This window comes from Tamandua tetradactyla, chromosome 6 (genome assembly GCF_023851605.1).
Source record: "Tamandua tetradactyla isolate mTamTet1 chromosome 6, mTamTet1.pri, whole genome shotgun sequence".
Lineage (NCBI taxonomy): Eukaryota > Metazoa > Chordata > Mammalia > Pilosa > Myrmecophagidae > Tamandua > Tamandua tetradactyla.
The window spans coordinates 39,111,844-39,117,879 of NC_135332.1; positions in this window are offsets into that span (position 1 = coordinate 39,111,844).

The following is a 6,036-nucleotide window of genomic DNA, read 5'->3' on the forward strand; positions in this document are numbered from 1 at the left end:
GGGGAATATATGAAAAACCAACAGACAGCCTCGTACTCAATGGAGAGAGACTGAAAGCCTTCCCCCTAAGATCAGGTATAAGACAAGGATGCCCATTGTCACCACTATTATTCAACATTGTGCTAGAAGTTGTAGATAGGGCAATTAATCAGGAAAAAGAAATAAAAGGCATCTAAATTGGAAAGGAAGAAGTAAAACTATCATTATTTGCAGATGGTATGATACTATACTTGGAAGATCCTGAGAAATCTATAGCAAACTTACTTGAGATAACAAACAAATTCAGCAAGGTGGTGGGATATAAAATTAATGTGCAAAAATCAGTAATGTTTCTATACACAAGCAATGACCTCACTGAGGAGTCAGTTAAGAGAAAAAATCCATTCAAAATAGCAAAGTAAAAAAATCAAGTACTTAGGAATGAACTTAACTAGGGACATAAAGAACTTGTACACAGAAAACTATATAACATTATTAAAAGAAATCAAAGGAGATATCAGTAGTCAAGAGAATGAAAGAGGACCCTTATCTTACACCCTACATAAAAATTATGAGGGTAGCATTATTTTGCGACCAAACCCAGGCAAGACAGAATGTAAAAAGTAAATGACGCACAATAGCCTTCATGAACTTAGATGCAAAATCCTCAAAAAATTTTAGCAAGCCAAATTCACTGTATTAAATTTTAGCAAGTCAAACCCAATATATAAAAATAATTATGCACCACAACCAACCCAGGATTATTCCAGAAATGCAAAGCTAGTTCAATATCCAAAGATCAACCATTGTAATCCACCATATTAACAGGGCAAAGAAGAAAAACCACGATATGTGAGTTGATGCCTGAAGGATAATTTTCTGGGTACAGGATTATAGGTTGCCAGTGCTTTTCTTTCAACAGTTGAAAAATATTTTATCACTTCTTCCTGAATTCCATGTTTTTTAAATGAGAAATCGTTGCCATTTGAATTTTTTTTTCTCCTATAAGTGATCTCATCTTTCTCTGGTTGACTTTAAGTTTTGTTTTGTTGGACTTTAGTTTTTAGAAGCTTAACTGTTTAATTTTGATGCACATCTTGAGGTGGATTTCTTTAGGTTTATCCTGTTTAGGTTTTGCTCATCTTGAATGTGTACTTTTATATCTCTTACCAAATATAGGGGTTTCATCAAGTACTTTTCAGGCCTGCCCTCTTTTGTCTTGCCCTCCAGGACTCTGAAGACATGGATGTTAGATCTTTTGTTATAGTCCTACAGGTCACTGAAGCTGTGTTCATTGTTTTAATTTTAGTCTGTGTTCTCTCTGTTTTTCAGATAGGGCAATTTATATTATCATTTAGTTTACTGATCCTATCCTCTTTCCTCTCCATTCTGCTGTTGATCCCATCCATAGACCTTTATTTTGGTAATTCCATTTTGCAGTTCTAAAATGTCCATGTTGTTGTGCTTCATATCTTCTATTTCTTTGCTGATACTCTCTTGTCTTTTCTAATACTTTATGATTTTTCATTTGTCTTAAGCATGTTTATAATTTCTCATTGAAATATTTTTATCATGGCTGTTTCAAATTGTTTATCAGATAATCCAAACTTCTCAGAGGATTTCTTGAAAGCATTTAAAGGCAAGTAGATCAGCTGCTTCAATTTGGGGCAAAAGATAACAGTAGAGGAGAACAATAGACTGAAGAAACTAAGGAAGAAGAGATTGTAGCAGGTAATATTTGGGGAATAAGATCTTTGGAAATTTCCACATATTCCAGGAATATGTGTCCTGAGTATGGGCACATGCTCAGAACAGAACTGAGAAGACTCCAAGCTCTCATCTCTGCCAGACCTTCAGGCTCTAAACAAGCAAGAAAGTGGAGGCAAAGTCTGAGTTGTAAATGCCTGGCTGAACATTGAAGGAGTGTCCCAACACAAAGACAGTCTGAAACTACTGAGATAGGGTTTACTGTTTTGTTTTTATTTCTTTTTGATTCCAGAAACTCAAGAAAATCTCTGTCAAAACACTAGCTGGCCACTAAGCTAATATAGCAGAGGTGTCAGTGGCCACACACAACAAAGAATACAGATTACAAAATCAGTTCATAAAAAATCATTAGAGGGTGGGCCATGGTGGCTCAGCAGGCACAGTTCCTGCCTGCCATGTGAGAGACCCAGGTTCAATTCCCAGTGCCTGCCCATGAAAAAAAAAGAAGAAAAGAAAAGAAAACTCATTAGACAGGGTGCACGGGTAATTCAGTGGTAGAATGCTCACCTTCTACATGGAAGACCCGGGTTTGACTATGCACCTAAAAAAACATTAGACAAACAATGAGTACAACATGCAGAAGCATCCAAACCTGAGGAAGAGAATCTGATTACCAGAGTTGCCGCATTATAATAGTCAAATTGTCCAGTTTCCATAAAAACATATGAAGCAAACAAGAAAGAAAAAGTGTAGCCCATCCACAGGAAATTAAATTAAAGAAACTATCCCTGAGGAAGCCCAGAAATTGGATTTATTAGATAAAGACTTTAAATCAACTGTTTAAAAAATGCTTAAAGAGTTAAAGGGAGCCATGAACAAAAACTAAAGAAAACCAGGAGAATGATGTCTTCCCCACATAGAATATCAATAGAGAAGTAGAACTTATAAAAATGAGTTAAACAGAAATTCTCTATTTGAGAAGTACAATAGCTGAAATGAAAATAAAATCACTCATGGGTACATAATATTTGAGTAGGCAGAAGAAAAATTCAGAAAACTTGAAAATAGGTCGATTAAGACTCTCCAGTCTAGGAAGAAAGAAAAAAATGAAGTAAAATAAACACAGCCTAAAAACCCCATGGGACACCAATAAGTATGCCAGCATGTACACAATGGAAGTCCCAGAAAGAGATGAAAGTGACAGAAATAATATTTGAAGAAATAATGGTCAGAAACTTCCCAAATTTAATGAAAGACATGAGTCTACACATCCATGAATCTCGATGAACTCCAAGTAGAATAAATTCAGAGTCTACACCAAGTCAGATTATAACCAAATTGTTGAAAGATAATAACAGAACCTTGAAAGCAGACATGAAAATTGTACAGAACAATTGAAAACTACAAAACACCCCTCTAGGATAGTTATAGTCAAACAAGTAAAAAATAGATTTTGGGGAGATTGTGGAGAAATTGGAACCACATACAATGTGATGGGCTATAAAATAGTACAGCCATGTGGAAAAACTGTGTGATGGTTCCTTAAAAGTTAAACACAGAACTACCTTATTACATAGACACTTCACTGCTAGGTATACCCTAATGAAAGAAAGCAGAGATTTAAACAAAAACTTGTACCTGAATATCCATAACTGAACTATTCTTAAAAGCAAAATGGTGGAAACAATCCAAATGTGTCCACCAACTTATGGGTGAGTGAAAAAATGTGATATATCCACATGATGTTATATTATTCCATAATAAAAAGGAATAAAGAACTGATACAAGTTACAATATGGATGGACTTGATGAAATTATAGTAAGTGAAAGAAACAAGACACAAAGGCCACATATTAAATGATTCCATTCATAAGAAATATGAAGTATCCAGAATAGGCGAATCCATAGAAACCGATTAATGATTGCCAAGAGCTAGGGGAGGGGAGAACGGGAAGTGACTATTAATGGGTATAGGGTTTCCTTTAGGGATGACAAAAATGTTTGGGAACTAGATAGTGGTGATGGCTGCAGAAAATTGTGAATATACTTAAAATCTCTGAATTGCACATTTCTTATGGTTAAAATGGTGAATTTTATATTATATGAATTTTACCTCAATAAAAAAGGCTGACTTCTTTTTTTTTACATGAGAAGGCACCAGGAATCAAACCTGGGTCTCTGGCATGGCAGGTGAGAATTCTGCCTGCTGAGCCACGGTGGTCCACCCAAAAAAGCCTGACTTCTTGATATAAGGACTTAGCTTATATCAAGCTACTCTTGGAAGCCTTGATTGAACAACTTCCTGTCCTCCAAGTCTGAGTGAGGTCACCTTCCTATCTGCTTGCCCATGACATCCTGAACTGTCTCCCAGCATGGCCCTTCTCACATTGTAATTTCCAATTTCCATGTCCTTCTTCTGAGGTAGACTATAAGCTCCATGAGGCTATGGACTACGCCTCTGCTGTTACCTTGAATCTCAAAAACTCAGCACAATGCATACATAGGGCACTCAATAAATATTTGTTAAACATCGACTGAGAAAACTCTCAAATATATTTTTACAGTTCTCATTGTACTCAACCTTTTCCAGCATTTTTTTTACCAAAACTTTTTGTTTATTTATTCAGTGATATTCTTGGAGTTGGACATGCAAAAATACTGGTGAGCAAAACAATCAGTCCCTCTCCTCATTTGTCTGAGGGAAGGAGACAGACATTAATCAAATAGCCACATAAATAAATGCAAAGTTAACACGCTGCTAAGTGCTACAAAGCAGAAGTACTTAGTACTATGAATGCCTAATATAGAAGCATTTGACCTTATCCTTGAGGACAGGATGGTTTCCCTTGGCAACTGAAGCAAGCTCAGATCTCTACAGAGGGGGTGACCCAAACCAAGTACTTAAGGGGTTTGGCTCTTCTAATGGCTCCCACCCATCTAGGAATCATTTCCCCTAAGGGATCTTACCCCTCATCATCTTGGTCCAATGATCATTGCTCCTGCAGTGGTTTTTTCCCATATAATCTCAATGATTATATGCATCTGATGCAACAGTTCACATACCTTTTAATACTTCCCATTGCACATTTGTCCTCAGCAGCCTGGGCCCAAATTCATTTCCTGAATTAATCCTAAATTTGTCCTCTCAGGAATATCCCTTACCTTAAGGACAATCCCATATGTGTTCTTAGACTAAGAGAAGGATGGAGCTGCAGGAGAGGGGTGACCTAGAAGATAGGAGGCCCTAAGTCCCCTCGCCCCCTTTAGTCTGGAGGTAAGTTATGACCTCAGCAGTTTCTCTGTGGACAGGTCAGCACCAAGAAGGCTCCTGCTACAGCCTATTGTGGGGCAAGGATGGAGTGGAAGGAAGGTAGGGGGAAGTCATTGGACAAGAATGCTGGGGTGAATGGGATGTTGGGAACAGTTGATTTTTTTAATGTTTTTTTTTTTGTAAAATATAACTTATATGCAAAGTAAAGAAAGAAAAAAGCAACAATTTTCAAAGCACACTTCAACAAGTAGTTACAGAACAGATCCCACAGTTTATCATGGGCTACCATTCCACCATCTCAGATTTTTTCCTTCTGCCTGCTTTAAAACATTCGCAGCTAGAAGGAATATTAATATACTGATTCAGCAGTGATACTTATGTATTAAATCCCATTTTCTCTGTTATACCTCCTTCTTCTTTAATATTTCTTCCACTCTATAGGGATCTTTGGCCAATGTCCATTCTAACTTTTTCATGTTGAGAAGGGTGTCCACACTAAAGGATAGGGGGATGAAACTAATTGATAATCTTGGAGAGGCTGGTCCCTCTGAATTTCAGGATTTATCTGACCTGGGAACCCTCCAGGAATTATATGTTCCAGGAAGGTAAACCTAGTGCATGAAACCTTTATAGAGTCTCAGTTCAAGCCCTAGGTAGGGAAACAGTTGATTTTATGTGAAACTAAGACTTTTGTCTTTACTGGCTTGTGGGCTGGGTGGAACATAGGAAAGCATTGGGTGTGAGGAAGAACAGAAAACAGACACACACTGGTCCTTCTCCCACACACACACACACACACTATCTGACTGAGAAAACACAATCAGATCTTTCTCTCATATCTCCCATCCTCGAATGTTTCCTTTTTAATCCTTTTATCTTTCACCATCTTCTGACTCCTGTCTTTGCCTATCCCATTCACTTCAGGTTATCATTTTTTTCTCTACTGCTTTTTCTCCCTTTTTTCTTCCCTTCTATTAACACTCATCTTTAATAAAATATGTTAATGTTCCAGCATGACTACAGACTAGATTCACTCCTATTTTTGGAATCTACTTATTCCCCCTCACCTCCTCTCTCTT